At 35.9% G+C, this 16,668-nt stretch overlaps 1 protein-coding gene across 2 annotated transcripts in view; it reads left to right on the forward strand.

The window, feature by feature from the left end:
* CSRNP3 (cysteine and serine rich nuclear protein 3) overlaps positions 1-16,668 on the forward strand; it is a 196,145-nt gene that overhangs the window by 12,440 nt on the left and 167,037 nt on the right. For both annotated transcript variants that reach the window (XM_043488094.1, XM_043488092.1), the window contains one exon: positions 1,304-1,474. The gene's annotated coding sequence lies outside the window, so the exon portion shown is untranslated. The remainder of the gene's footprint in view (positions 1-1,303; positions 1,475-16,668) is intronic.

A 16,668-nucleotide genomic window follows, 5' to 3' on the forward strand; every position in this document is an offset into this window, starting at 1 on the left:
TAATAAAAAGGTGGGACATGTGAAAGCTAACAGTGTAAAGGATTGCTTCTGAATGTGAATGGGGCATTGGCCAGATTTTAGATTGGGTTATATTGGGAGAGCATGGAGGTGAAATGACCTGGACCTAAGTAGTGGCTTCCCAATTTGGCCTGTGTGTGCATCTCCAGTTTTCCACAGTTTACACTGTTTACTACCCACTGTCTCTTTGGTTGTGAGATCATTTATTATGGTTCCTATGCTATCATTTTTCTTAGGGTAGAGAAGTATTTCTTGATACCTTTGTTACAAATAACAGAAGAAAAATGAGAGGACTGAGATGATTTTATTATATCTGATCCTCTTTACTCATTGAAATTAACTGCCATTGTAAGAATTTGTGTTTGCAACCACTGATTATCGTCAGAGTTACTTTATGGCTATGAAATTATTACTCTCAGAGGTCTAATGACTCATCTAAATTGATATTAACAACTTTTTAAAAATGTATCAGGCTACCTCAGACTGGCTTTCACTGACCATGTTGATACAAAGAATCAGTTCAGTTCAGTTCAGTCGCTCAGTTGTGTCCGACTCTTTGTGACCCCATGAATAGCAGCATGCCAAATAAAGAGGCTCAAATTAATATTTTAACCAGCAAAAGATTTAGGGACTGTGATTTACCCTGTATAAAATTTATTCAGCCAGCCTCCATGGTACAGGATTCCAGAATTCCCTGTAGCTCCACTGAACTGACTGGAAACATGATAAGGCATCTAAATTCTGTAGGTACAGCCGTTCCTAGCAACCAATTTGATTTTTGACGGACAAAGAGCCCCAGGAAAGTAGACGCCTTTGTACCTGAGAAAAAAAGAAATCCCAAGCAAGATAGACATGCCCTAATCAGCATGCTCTGGGTATGACAGCATGCAAGTGAGTGATCTATTTCGTTCTGAACCTTGGCTCTGTCAATGACAGAACACGATTTACTAGAACAAATCAAATAAATGTATTTGACTCCTGTTTTGACGTTTCAAAACGCTGAACCATATTTCCTTATGCAGCCCTCTGATGTCACATTTTTAATTTTGACTTTTTCTTATAAAATAGTCTTGTCAGAATGAGAATGTAAATAGCAATGAGTCCGTGTAGAAATGCTTTCAAACATTACGGAAAGGATTGTTTCTGCATGGATATGATACTCTGGCAGATGTGGTTCAAAAAATTATAGCCCTCCCCACCACCTCCAAAGAACGACTTGGAGACCTTGACTGTGCAATCAGTGGTCAGATGTTTCAGTACTCTGTTGTTCCCATTCTTGTTACAGTTACATGTGACAGTGCTGCAGCGATGAGTGGAATTTTCAAGGGGAAGTTGGAAGAAATTGATGGCTCCTTATCCTGCTCCTCTGTGCAGGAATCCGATGATGAAGTTTTTAGCTGTGACAGTGCTGCCAGTGTTGATAGTGTCAATCCATCCACTTCGAATCATTTTACTGGTAAGTATCTGAGGCTGTATTTCAGGTTGTACTCTAAATTGTGTTGTATAGTCGATTCTTAGAATTTTCATCTGTATCCATTGGCTTATATTTGCCCCTCAGCTGCTTATCAAAACAGACTTAGTTTGTAAAACATGATACCATTTTGGTTAATTAACTCTCGGTAGTCTACTCCTGTTTATCTCTACAGAGTGAGTATGAGAGGCAGAAATGAGTCCAAACTAAGGTAAGCAAATAGCAAGTGAAAATAATTTCCTGTGTGTCTTCAGCTTTCTGAAGCAGAGCCATCCTTTTGAAATCTAAATCACTTGAGTTCTTTTGACCGTCTAATACTGGTTAATGAGTTGTGGAATATTTGCAGTACTGAGTACAAAACATTCACTTCCAGGGTGAGAAAATAATGTTTGTTTTTAAAAGAATGCTACTCTGAAATGAAAGCCTTGGAAACCCTAAGATTCTGTAATTGTTTGAACACTGGTAAACCTCAGACCGAAGGCCAGATTCATGCACTACAGTAAATGTAGCTTTCTATACATATATGGGCTTCCCAAGTGGTTCAGCATTAGAGAATCTGCCTGCCAATGCAGGAGACACAGGAGACATGGGTTCAATTCCTGAGTCAGGAAGATCCCCTGGAGAAGGAAATGGCAACCCACTCCAGTATTCTTACCTGGAAAATCCCACGGACAGAGGAGTCTGGCAGGCTACAGTCCATGGGGTTGCAAAGAGTCAGACACGACTGAGTGACTGAGCATACATACATACATATATACTTCTATGCTGTTAATGTGAACAGCATCATTTAATTTAGTGTAATATGTTCAGACTTGAAGTTGTAGCCATTTTAATTTGCATTCCATGTGACAGATGCTCATATGAAGACTTTGAAACAGGCAAATCTTTTCTAACGTATCCATGTCCATTCAACACCATGTGATTTTAAAATTATTTTTTAGAAGAGTTAGTATCATTCAAAGAAAAACTAAAAAAGGTCAATAAAAGCCCCTTAAGTTCACCCTGACAGGTATAAAATTTTTTTAAAGGTGCATTCCTTAAATAAAGGTAAAAATTATCCAACACAAAAGAGAAGTTTTTTCTTTTCCACGATAGTATTTCCTAGCATTACTTTTGTAGGGCATTTGTGTTTGGGGATTTTTTTTTTAAGCTCACCAAAACAACCTTTTAAAATTCACACTGACATTTATTTATACAATGTGACCCCTCTAATTCCATCTTTAAACTTTCTCTCCCGAACTGCCAAGAATTCAAAAAATCGTTTGGTTTTCATGAATTCTCCATCATCACTGTTGGAAGGGGTTAGAATAAAAATAGGTAAAACTTTATAATAATGTTTAGCCTTTGTATTATCTCTTGACTAAAGTAGAACTTAGTTTTAATGAACTTGTACAAAGTATAAAACAGTAGGGAGAAGATAAAGGAACACTCAGGCAAAGGGAGAAAACAATAGCTGTTTGGAGAATAAAATTCTCTGGTTACAAAGGGAAGTTAGATTTATTGGGGGGTTACATTTTGTTTGAAATTTATCAATACCTTCCTGTCATCCACGGTCCCTGGAAGAGCAGTGAACACTGAATGATGCTTGAAAGTTAAAGTGAAGTCAGTCAGTTTTGTCCAATTCTTTGTGACCCCATGGACTGTAGCCAACCAGGCTCCTCAGTCCATGGGATTTTCCAGACAAGAATACTGGAGTTTGGGTTACCATTTCCTTCTCCAGAGGATCTTCCCGGCTGAGATTGAATCCAGGTCTCCTGCATTGCAGGCAGATTCTTTACCGTCTGAGCCACCAGAGAAGCGAATGATGCTTAGACTCCTGTATTGAGTGAACAGATTAATTTGTAGACAATTTTTATACTTTCTTGATAAATAAAAATTATATATATTTAATGTGCACAACTGGAGAAGGCAATGGCAACCCACTCCAGTATTCTTGCCTGGAAAATCCCATGGACGGAGGAGCCTGGCAGGCTAGAGTCCATGGGGTCACGAAGAGTTGGACATGACTGAGTGACTTCACTTTCACTTTTCACTTTCATGCATTGGAGAAGGAAATGGCAACCCACTCCAGTGTTCTCGCCTAGAGAATCCCAGGGATGGGGGAGCCTGGTGGGCTGCCATCTATGGGGTTGCACAGAGTCGGACACGACTGAAGTGACTTAGCAGCAGCAGCAGCAATGTGCACAACATGATATTTTAATACACATATGCATTGTGAAATGATTACCACAGTCAAACTAATAAACATTTTCATCATCTCACATAATTAGTTTTTTTCTTTTTTGGTGGTGGTGAGAACATACGATCTACTCTCTTGGCCAGTTTTAAGAACAAAATACATTCTTTTTATAATTTTGGACAAATTTTTTAAAACTGGAGAGAAAGAGTCCACTGGATGCCCTTGTCCTTGAAAAAGCAACAGTATGCATTTAAATTCAAGACCCTCAGAACACTCTATTAAATACCTTCTGTGTGTCCCTTGAGAGAGCTCATTCTGCAAGCCGCAGAGAATGGCCTAGTATTTCTCAACTCTTTCCCCTTTAGCCACTCCTGAAAAACACCACCAATCTAGACCCTCTTTCTTTGAGATCCTCCTCCTCTAGTGCAGTGCAGCATTTTCCACACAATTTTTTCTAAGTCCGCAGCATGCTTAAACCTCCTCCCTGGTGTCTGTGCTTCTCCTAAAGTTACAAATTGACTCTCTCCTGGAAAAATCAATTTCAGGCCTTCTCTATGCAAGGTACCTATTGATTTCTATAGCTTGTGAGTTCACAAAGTACCTATAATGTTCGTTTAAACACCATCAGCTCTTACAATTGCAGTTCAAGATATTTTCCAGATGAAAGTGATGTTCTGGTGGTTTAGAGGGGTTTGAAAAATTATAGGTCAGGCACTAGTTATGAGCACCTGAACAGTTCCCTGGAGGGTATGAGTTTGAGTGGAGAGTGGTTTTATTTCGATGAAATAAACTATTTGATAACTATTTTGCTATCTGGTCATAACTTTCTTGTTTCATCACCACGGCACAAGTCTGTGGAGGAGGAGACGTCTACTGTGTACAGAGGAGACGGGCAGGCTAGTAAAGAAAGCAGCTGCGATGTTTGATGAGCTTTTTCAGCATTTTTGTTGCAAATTTTCAAGGGTTTTGAGGGAAATATTTACTGATACTCCTCTGTAAGGAAACAGAGATAGGCATCATTGAACAACTTGTAATTGAATGTGTGATCAAAACCCTGATTTGGGATAAACAGTGGGGAGGAGGGGCAAAAAAGAATAGATGGAAATGTAACAGTAATGGGGGGATTTCTTGTTTTCTGTGGGTTATTCTCAGCCTGATCTCCAGTACAAAACTGGAGATTATTTTAGAAAATTGGGCAATTGAGGAAGAAATTCCATTTTAATATTTTTAGAGGATCCAATGATCTTTTATATGAGTAAGACAAAAAAAAAAAAAGACTAGTACCGATAACCCTCATTTTGAATCCAAAGAATTTTAGAACTAGTAGAGCCTTTGAGAACGTCTAGATAGACGCCCTTATTTTACAGATATGGAGACCACAGCCCAGGGAGATTAACTTGACAAGAATCCAGATGTGAGAGAGTGGCAGAGAACTTTATTGTAGATCCCTAGAGGGTTGGCCTTTCTTTAGACTGTGCTGCTCTCTAACAGGTCTGTTTCGTCATGCTTTATCTTTTGTGCCATCTCCTCTTAGAAACAGAATGAGCACATCTGTTGGTGAAGGTAATTGGCACCTCATCTCTGTTGCCTATTTTTTTTAAGTTGGTTTTTATGGAAAGTATGGTTATCTCCTGGCTGTAATACAATACCAGTGATGAGTTTATGAATAAATTCAATGAGCCTAAGGAAATAGTGGACAGAGAATTCAATTTGAGTGTGAATGAACAATTCCTCTTCCTCTTTCTGTGGCATGGCAGACTGTTGAGACTTTGCTTGTGTGTCCCTGACAATGATGGAAATATCTTACAGCAAATATGTTTTATGTTTACGTGAATGAAATTGGTTTGTCTTGGTGACATAATGCTACTTGTGACAATGTGAAAATATTACGATGAAAGTAGATGAGATGCAGTTTGCAGTGTGCATCTTCAATAGCAGCTAACAAATAGAAGTTTCTTTGATTTACTTAGAAATAGAACCCTGTGCATTCCACTTTTGCCAGAAGGGTGAATGGTCATCCTGGATTCCCTGAAGAAAAAAAAAAGATAATGATACCCTTCCATCCCTTCAACTCCAGGACCCTACATTACTTGTTCAATAATTCAAGACCAGAAACCCACTTACCTTGCATTTCAATGAGACTCAGTCACAGCTTCTGACTAAATGCAGTAATTATATTCTGTTTTACTGGTTAGGTAAAGATTGGCTTTCATATTTGCTTGCTTTATGCCCTGAAAAACTTAAATTTGAGTTTAAATATAAAAACACAATTAGACCAAGTTTCAAATGAAATTTTATATGTCGACATCATGGTAAATCTAGGAAAACAACACATCACTTGTGGTTTTAATTCTCAGTTAGGTATATAAGAAGCTAATTATAAAGATAGTTCTGGTGGTGCTAATGTACTATTTCTCACATCATTTAAAGGATAAGACCCTATTAGCATGAAATCCAAAATAGAAAATCATAGAAAAATCTTCCATTTTCGCACATCTCTTTTTTATTCAGGATATCTATAGATGCAATTGATATTGTAGTGAACAGTACAAGAATTAGAGTTGAATTAAATAGTAAAGACACCACCTTTACATTACTGATCAGAATATTTTTGTCTGACAATGTAATTTGTTTACAAATATTTCTTACAGTATTTGAGTTTTTAAGCTTCTTGATAAGAATCATATTTTGATTTTGGGGTCATCCAAAGTGATCATGGGCAATAAAGAGATGATTATTGAACTGCAAAATATTGTCACTTGAAAAATGGATCCAAATGAATTTAGGTGATTAAAATTTTACTAACCATTCTACTAACAATGGTTCTACTAACCATTCAAAGTCTTAAGACCTTTTGGCTTTGGTTTGATCACCAGAGGTTGACTGGCATTCTACTTGTTGTTTATGTTGGTGATGATAAAATCATAGTGCCTGAAGCAAATGTCCTTGTGTTTCTCAAAAGATTTTAAAATTCATCATGCAAATCAGGCAATCTGATGCTTTCTGACAGCTCGAGGGAAGTATATTTGTGTGCATGTGAATGCAAAAAAGCGTTAAACCTGGTTCTGAAAAAAAAAAAAAAAAAAAGCCAGTTGCTATTTCTGAATTGGCTGCAATATTTAACCATTTCACTCTGGAAAGTACTTGTTTGCACTCTGAAAATGTTGCTTCTTTTTTGTCTGAACCATTTGGAAATAAACTGGGAATGTGTTAGGGCCACAGAATTGTTGTACCATATGTTTTATATGTTCAGCTATAGTGATCTGGCATGAACTATAATAGTTAAATGTCTGAAATTTACTGAATTCTATTGAGAGTTAGATTAAGGTTAAAAGTACAGTTTTTAAGCATAGTGAAGAAATAGCAATCATAATAAATATAGCAAAACATAAATATTTTATTTTCAACCAAGGATCAATACTTAAAAACTAGAAAGGCATTTTCTTTGAATGGTGTTTAATTTCCAGGTAGGGAAGTATTTGTAGCGAGATAAAATTGAAATGGACACTCAAGTTTTTGCATTTGATTTTATCTCATCTCACAAGTATTATACTAATGGAGTGGTAATAAAGATTTATGTAATTTACAACTCTAGAAATCTGCATGATATGTTATGAAACTTGATTTATATGATGAACCATTAAATCACTTTAAGATCCTTCATGGATATCTGCAGTGGTCATAGCATGACAAAAAATAAAAATAAAAATCTAAAAGCAAATTCTATTAAAATGATTACCAAAGCACTGTGAAAGCTGGTAAAGACTGCTTCACCAAGTACTAAAAGCACTAGATATTTCTGGCTGAATTACAATAGTGGGTCACTAATTGTGATGTTTGGAGGGGCTGAAATGTATATTTCAGAAGTATATATTTTTATGCTCGATGATAATGTTAGTGGATATAAAAACTGTACATATTTTAGTTTTAAATCATATTAATAAAATTACTTTATTCATGAAGAATACTTAACATTTCATTTTAAAATTTTCACTAATGCCTACAGTTTTCTACATTAAAAAAATGTATATATTTTGAATCTTAACAATGCCAGCATTTGGGGTATTTAATTCCATCTCTTAGGAAACTTGTTTGGAAGAAATAAAGACTATTAATTTTAAACACAGTTAATTTTTCTACTTTTTAGCCTGTTGTATTTCACAATTTCTCCAAAGGTGTTGCCCCTTATCTTCTTGCTATGTCAGCTGTGAGTTTTTGCTGTTTGCTGTTTCTGTGGCAACCATTATGTTGGCTTAGCAAGAGTAGTACATATTTCAGATATATACATTCATAATTCTAGGTGCACACACACACATACACACACTCACTTTTAGAATTTTTTATTTACTAACAGAATTGATGATTAATCTAACTATTATGATGGTCATTAATCAGTACTAAAATACTATGCTGAGATCATGGCTGCATAAAACATATATCATGTATTTGGCCTACATTTAAAAAAAAAAATGCATGAAGCTAGAGGAACTGCAAAAGCAAACCAAGGAGTAAACTTAACTAAAATTTACAGATATTAACAAAGAAGCGTATATATTTAAAAAGTCCTCTCAAAATGAGATATTTTGATGAAAAATTAAAGAATGAATGAAATTCAGGATAACAACCTAAATAAGAATTGTTATTTTTAGCAGAGCAACTCTTACTTTTTTTAGCATTCACTAGTTTTGCAGCTAGAATATGGAAACTGTTGAAACTTATAATTGCAGTATTTCAAGTTCCTTGAGGTCCAGAACTGTGTCTTTTTTTTCCCCCACATTGTTGTTGCTGTTCAGCTGCCCAGTCGTGTCCAGCTCTTTGTGACCCCATGGACTGCAGCATGCTAGGCTTCCCTGTCCCACACCATCTCCTGGAGTTTGCCCAAGTTCACGCTCGTGACATCGGTGATGCCTTCCAGCCATCTCATCTTCTGATGCCCTCTACTCCTTCTGCCCCCGATCTTTCCCAGCATCAGGGACTTTTCCAATGAGGCATTTGTTCACATCAGAAGACCAGAATACTGGAGCTTCAGCTTCAGCATCAGTCCTTCCAGTGAATATTCAGGGTTGATCTCCCTAAAGATTGACTGGTTTGATCTCCTTGCTGTCCAAGGGACTTTCAGGAGTCTTCTCTAGCACCGCATTTCAAGGGCGTCAAGTCTTTGGCATTCTACCTTCTTTATAGTCCAGCTCTCACACCCATATGTCCCCCACATTACTTAATGTTAATAATCATAATAGCAAGCTTTATTAAGCATTGTCATTTGCCAAGCACTGTGCTAGATGTTTTAAATAAATTATTATTATCATTATTATTATTTTGAGTTTCATTATAGAATTTATTTTCCAGAGGTTCCTTTTTTTTTGACCACACTCAGTGGTTTATGAGATCTTAACTCCCCAACTAAGGGTCGAACCCGGGCCACAGCAGTGTACGCACCCAGTTCTAACCACTAGGTCACCAAGCAATTCCCCAAGTATTTTGACTCTTTTAATACACTGTCCTAAATAAATTTATTTTTGATTAGTATGTTCATGACTTTTTCTAAAATGTACATGTCTTAACTGATCAAATGATTTCTGTCATCTTAAATGTGAAATGAGTGAACTGATACAGACTAACTATAGAAATTATTGGGTTGGCCAAAAAGTTCATTTGGGTTTTTTCATAAGATATTACAGGAAAACCCGAATGATCTTTTAGGCTAACCCAATAATTAATATTGCTGGATACAATTTAGGGTCTTCTTCAATGGGTACAGACCCATATGAAAAATGTTTTTATATCAGATGTTCATAAAGTTTCCAACTATGCATATAATATTGTCAGTATAAATGAAATCACTTTCCAAACTTCCTACACAGTTTTAAATTTATTAATATCAATATCATAATTCAATACTTTAAGATGAGAGCACTGAAATATTTTTAATACATATATTTAAAGTTTATTACTTAAAAATAAATATTAAAAAATTTAGCTTTAATTTTTGCAATATTTTCCTTACAGTGAAAAATTATAAAGAAACTATATACTACACAATTGTTTAAATAATGTATGGAATACCCATACAATAGATTACCATGTGGCCACTAAAAAGAATTGAACACATGTATCCATTGACATAAAAGTATATTCAAATTAATAAATAATTCACATTAATTGCAAAATTATTTTGCAGATTCATCCCACTTGTAAAATATTACACATGAGGTATGAAAGCAATAAGATCTAGAAACAGAAAGAGAAACACATATTTTCTATTGTTGCTGTTGTTCAGTCACCCAGTCGTGTCTGACACTTTGCAACTTCCAGGACTGCAGCACACCAGGCCTTTCTGTCCATCACCATCTCCCGAAGTTTGCCCAAGTTCATGTCCATCTTAAGTTTTCTCTGAATAGTGGCATGGGTAATTCAAATTATCTATATATTTCTCAATATTTCACGATATCTATATATTTTCTCAATTTATATTAATATATTTTAGTTTAAGACTTATTGTCTCCATTCATTACAATAGCTTTCTAGAATTTTTCACTAATACAATTACTGCTGCTATAAAATGCTTATAATTTTTTCCCTAAGATAGAAATCATAGTTCAAAGGTATCATTTTAATTGCCCTCCAGAAAGCTTTACCAATTCATGTGCTCACTTCTAATAACTAAAGTAATCCCCCTAGTAAGTTACCAAACTAACTAGGCATTTTTTTCTCTCTCTCTCTGTGCATATATACCTGGCCAATTTGGTAGGTAAAGACTGATATTTCCTTAATGCTTTCACTTGAATTTCTCTGAATAGTAGAAAGCAAATTATTTACGTATTTATTTACCCTTTTTTTGTGTGTATAAGTGGTCTACTTTAGTTCTTTTTTATCATAATTTTCTCTTTCATTATTTTATATTAAGTATTATTACATTAACATTTATGTGATAAGATCCTTCCTATTTTGAAACTGGTCTTTCAACTCTGTTTATGTTTGCCACAGAACTATGTTATATGGTCAAATATACTCATGGATTTGGCTTTTAAGAAATGTTTAGGTAGATCTCAGCTCCCAAGATTAATTGCATACAAATAATCTCCTCCAAAACTTTCGTAAATTTCTATTAAAAATTTAGATCATTGGATCAATTGAAAATTGTATTGGCATACTGTGTAAAATAGACAATTTTTTTAGTTTTTCTAAAATCATATATTGAGTAATATAATATTTGCTATTTGAAGTTCTGTCCTCCTCTTGAACCAAATTCTTATATACAGTAGGATCAGTGTCTGTAATTTTCCATTTCATCATCTAGATGGCTATGCCTAAACCAACAATACTGACTCTATAGTAAGTTTTATCTCACATAAGAGTTCCCAATTTTCCATAACGCACTACTATAAACAGAAACACGGTATATTATTACACTTTTTAAGAACTCTGTTAGTTCAGTTCAGTCACTCGGTCATGTCCGATTCTTTGCAACTCAATGGACTGCAGCACGCCAGGCCTCCCTGTCTGTCAACAACTCCTAGAGTTTACTTAGACTCATGTCCATTGAGTCAGTGATGCCATCCAACCATCTCATCCTCTGTCATCCCCTTCTTCTCCCACATCAGGTGGCCAAAGTATTGGAGTTTCAGCTTCAGCATCAGTCCTTCCAGAGTATTCAGGACTGATTTCCTTCAGCATGGACTGGTTGGATCTCTTGCAGTCCAAGGGATTCTCAAGAGTCTTCTCCAACACCACAGTTCAAAAGCATCAATTCTTCGGTGGTTTCTTTCTTTATAGTCCAACTCTCACATCTATAGATGACTAATGGAAAAACCATAGCTTTGACTAGATGGAACTTTGTTGGCAAAGTAGTGTCTTTGTTTTCTAATATGCTGTCTAGCTTGGTCATAACTTTTCTTCCAAGGAGCAAGCATCTGTTAATTTCATGGCTGCAGACACCATCTGCAGTGATTTTGGAGCCCAGAAAAATAGTCAGCCACTGTTCTTCATCTATTTTCCATGAAGTGATGGGACCGGATGCCATGATCTTAGTTTTCTGAATGTTGAGTTTTAAGCCAACTTTTTCACTCTCCTCTTTCACTTTCATCAAGAGGCTTTTTAGTTCTTCTCTTTCTGCCATAAGTGTGGTATCATCTGCATATCTGAGGTTATTGATATTTCTTCCAGCAATCTTGATTCCAACTTGTGCTTCATCCAGTCCAGCATTTCTCATGATATACTCTGCATATTAGTTATTCTCACATAATTATTATTTGAATTTTATAAGAATGTCATCAAACTACCAAACAAACCATGGCATTGGAGTTACATTACATGCTATGCCATTGGAGTTACATTACATTTATAGGTTAATTTGAGCCACAAGGCAAATTGACATCTTTACAATTCCATTCCAGGAATACCAGATATCTTTCCATATTTAACTGTCATTCTACCCACAGAAGAGTTTTGTGCATTTCTTCTTGCAGTGCATTTTTCTTGCTGAGTCCCTAAGTTTTTAAAATATTTTTACATCTATTAGAGATTTTTAAAAATAATCCTATTTTTATTCAAATTTCTATTATGATTAGCTGAAAAATATTTTTCTTAATATTAAAATCATTGTTGCCTTTGAATATTAAAGTGAAAGCCACTCACTGGTCTCCAACTCTTTGCGACCCCAAGGACTATACAGTCCATGAAATTTTCTAGGTCAGAATACTGGAGTAGGTAGCCTTTCCCTTCTCCAGTGGATCTTCCCAACCCAGGGATCAAACCCAGGTCTCCCACATTACAGACAGATTCCCAGCTGAACCACAAGGGAAGCCCAAGAATACTGGAGTGGGTAGCCTATCCCTTCTCCAACAGATCTTCTCAACTCAGGAATCAAACCAGAGTCTCCTGCATTGCAGGTGGATTCTTTACCGACTGAGCTATCAGGGAAGCCCGCCTTTGAGTCTACTTTAAATAAAATGTGCTTCCTGGGTGGGGCTAGTGGTAAAGAATCCAGCTGCGAGTGCGGAGGACATGGCAACCCACTTCATTATTCTTGCCTGGAGAACCCCGTGGACAGAAGAGCCTGGTGAGCTACAGTCCATGCAGTCGCAAAGAGTCAGACATGACTGAAACAACTTAACATGTGTGAACACAAGAGGTCCTTAAAAACGTTCAAGGTTATTTTAAAAATCCACTTAAAAATGTTCCATTGAAAGAAAACAAACCTGAAAGCATCACTTTTCCTGATTTCAAACTAAATTACAAAACCACACTAGTTAAAGCACTATGATACTAGAATAAAAACACGGACCAAAGGAACAGATTAAACACCCCTAAAATAAATTCAGGTATGTTTGGCCAACTAATATTTTACAAGGGAGTCAAAAACACTCAATTAAGAAAGGATAGTCTCTTAAATAAATGATACTGAAAAAAACTGTATATTCGCATAACAATAATGAAACTGGACCCCTGTCATATAGCATTCACAAAAATTGACTTGAAATGGGTCAAAGGCTTAAATGTAAGGTGAAATTGCAAAACTCCTAAAGGAAAACATATGGGAAAATCTCTCTGATGTTCATCTTGGCAATGAATTTTTTGAATATGACACTAAAAGCACAGGCATCATAAACAAAAATCAACAAGTAATGCTATACCAAACTAAAACGCTCTGCACAGCAAAGAAAATGATCAACAAAATGAAAAGCAATCTATGGAATGGAGAAAGTATTTGCAAATAGTATATCTGATAAGGAGTTAATATCCAAAATATATAAGAAACTCATGAAACTGAATAACAAATGATCCATTAAAAAATTGGGCAAAGGATGGAATAGAATTTTTTTAGATGTATAATGACCAACAAGTTCATGAAAAGATGCGCAACTTCAGGAATCATCAAGGAAACACAAATGAAAATAACAGTGAGAAATCACCTTACACTTGTTAGAACAGCTGATATCAAAAAGACAAGAGATAGAAAATGTTGGGGAGAATGTGGAGAAAGAAACCCTTTTACACTACTGGTAGGAATGTAAATTGTAATAGGTTTCCAGGAACCTATGGAAAACAATATGAGGTTCCTTAAAAAATTAAAACCATATTGCCACTTCTGGGTAAATGCCCAAAGGAAATAAAGTCATATCTTAAAAAGAAATATATACCCTTTATGTTCACTGCAGCATTATTTGCAATAGTCAACTTGTGTCCATTAATGGATGAATGAATAAAGAAGTTATGGTGTATGTATATATATATATGTGTGTGTGTGTGTGTGTGTGTGTACAATGGAATATTATTTAGCCATAAGAAGGAGAAAATCTTGCCATTTGTGACAACATGGATGGAATTTGGGGCATTAATGCTAAGTGAAATAAGTCAGGTAGAGAAAGACAAATACTGTATGATCTCACTTATATGTGATATTTAAAAAACAGAAAGCTCATAGAAACAGAATAGTGTTATGGTTACCAGAGCTGGAAGATGGAGGAAACAGGGAGATGTTGGTCAAAGGCTAGAAAAATAAGTAAACAAAATATTTCAAAAATACATTTGAAATTTATACACAGATGGTAATAATATAAAAATGGTGCAAAAAAGCCCTATGCTATTTTCCACTTAGGGCTTCCCTGGTGGCTCAGCTAGTAAAGAATCTGCCTGCAATGTGGGAGACCTAGCTTCAATCCCTGGGTTAGGAAGATCCCCTGGAGAAGGGAAAGTCTACCCACTCCAGTATTCTGGCCTGGAGAATTCCATAGACACGACTGAGTGACTTTCACTTTCACGAGGACAAAGTGATTAAATCAGTTAAATCAGGGGAGTAGTAAAAAGATAAAGTATAGATATTGCTTAATGTGAAAGAAGGAAAAGCTAGAAATATTAGTTTTTAATACAAATAAATAGATATAATGGTTTGTTGAGTCTCCTTTATCTGTTCTGCAAATGGGTTAAAGGATAAATCATCCACTTTATTAAAAAAATCTTCAACATTGGGGTATGATAAAAGGAAATAAAACTGCTCAGTTTAGAAGCCCACATATTGTAGCTGCAGATTAATTTTAAATACATTTTTGTTTCCTTGTGGCCATTTTTTGTTTTGATAGCCTCCATCTGGTATTGATCTGTGTTTTTTGTAGTCTGCTTACTAGGCACAAATCAAAGAAATCAACTAGTTCTTCTATCTTAAAAAGCTGGAAGAAATTTCCTTTTTAGATTTCTTTCCTTTTTTATTTTTGGTATTTAAATTCTCTATTTAAGATATGATGGTCACTGAGGACCTATCAACACAATCACTTTCACTTAATTTCTCTTACTGGTAATAAATAACTATATCAGTTTTTAAATTGCATTTCTTACTGGTAATACTTGGCATTTGTCCTAGCACTTCTTTAAAATATTCAGTTAATAGTCATGGTTATGTTAGTCAGAATTTTTTATTGCTTGTGAAAAAAGCTCTATGCAATCTGGCTTAAACAAAAAAGAGATATCTTCGTTCATGTAACTAAGAGAGACATGGGTGAGATCATATCAGGCAAAAACGGTTCTAGGGCTCAAAGAATAACCTCAGTGCATCCTCCCACCCCCATGACTTGCCTCTGTTCTCACTATGGGAGGGCCTTACTTTCTCCCACTGCATATGGGGTTATGGGTTTCCCTTAAGATCTATGAAAGATATCTGCTTACATGTAGACATACACATCTTCCTAGCACTATATTCTTGAAGACAAGAAGCTGTCTCTTCCACCCCTGGCTCCAATAGTTTAGATGGTGAAATAGCTCATGTCTTCATAGTGTGTCAACTATGTACTCATTTGTATTCATTCTCTGCCCTTTCTCTGAAAATTGCATTGCCTGATTGCTTGTCTACTGACTTCCCTGAGTGTGTGCGTGCGTGCTAAGTCGCTTCAGTCGTGTCTGACTCTTTGCAACCCTGTGGAATGTAGCCCGCCACGCTCCTCTATCCATGGGATTCTCCAGGCAAGAATATTGGAGTGGGTTGCCATGCCCTCCTCCAGGGAATCTTGCTGATCTTGGCATCGAATCCACATCCCTTACATTTCCTGCACCTGGCAGGTAGGTTCTTTAATACTAGCACCACCTTAGACCACTGATTTCCCTACAAAATGCAAAATTGAAGTTCATATGCCCATTTAATAGATGAAGAAACTGATGTTAAGTAAATTGATGTGCCCAAAGTCACAGAAGTAAGAAAGATAAAAACATAGAAATGATGACAACCTCTGTTTTTTGGTACTCCAGAACCTAAGCACTTTTTCTAACAATGTCATGTCCCTAATACTTTTCTTGAACTGCATTGAATCTTCATTTGTCTACTCTTATTAGTAAAAATCTCCACTCAAGTTTCATTTATTGTTCACTTTATGGTAAAGTCACTTTATTATTAAGTCAGCTATCATGAAGTGTATCAACAGAGAGATCCGTAACAAAATTTTCTCATATAATATCTAGATTGCATCCCTCTTTTCTTCATCCGCACATTATACCTGACATTAGCAGGATATGCTTCTTCATGTTACAAGCAGACAGATTTGGGGACAGATTAATTACATAATTATATATCCCCCATTTCTGTCTGCCACTACATGCACTGCTTCTGAAATGTGGAGAAAGTATGTAAAAACATTAAGTACTAACTAGGTTCTGGGCACTTTCCACAGGGAAATATTGGTGAGGCTTCTTACATTTTATAGTGGCAGAGAAGATACGGACACATTCTTATGTAACAAATTTGTGGGTTTTTTTCTCATTTCTTTTGAGAAAATGGAGGTTATCAGGGCAGTGCGAGCAAGCCTTCAAGACTTTATTTTGACATTCCTACCCTGCAGAATAGTAACCCTGCGTGGTTTCCATGAGAAAGAATCTAAATAATTAAGATAGATACTGTAGACTGCTTCATTAACTGAAAGTGGAGGGAACAAATGCTGTAAAGATCTTCCTCTTTCATTCCTGTCAGTGGATGCTGCTTTTTCTTTTTTTAGATTTGATTTCTTTTTCTGCAACTGAG

This window comes from Cervus canadensis, chromosome 15 (assembly GCF_019320065.1).
Source record: "Cervus canadensis isolate Bull #8, Minnesota chromosome 15, ASM1932006v1, whole genome shotgun sequence".
In the NCBI taxonomy this organism is placed as follows: Eukaryota; Metazoa; Chordata; class Mammalia; order Artiodactyla; family Cervidae; genus Cervus; species Cervus canadensis.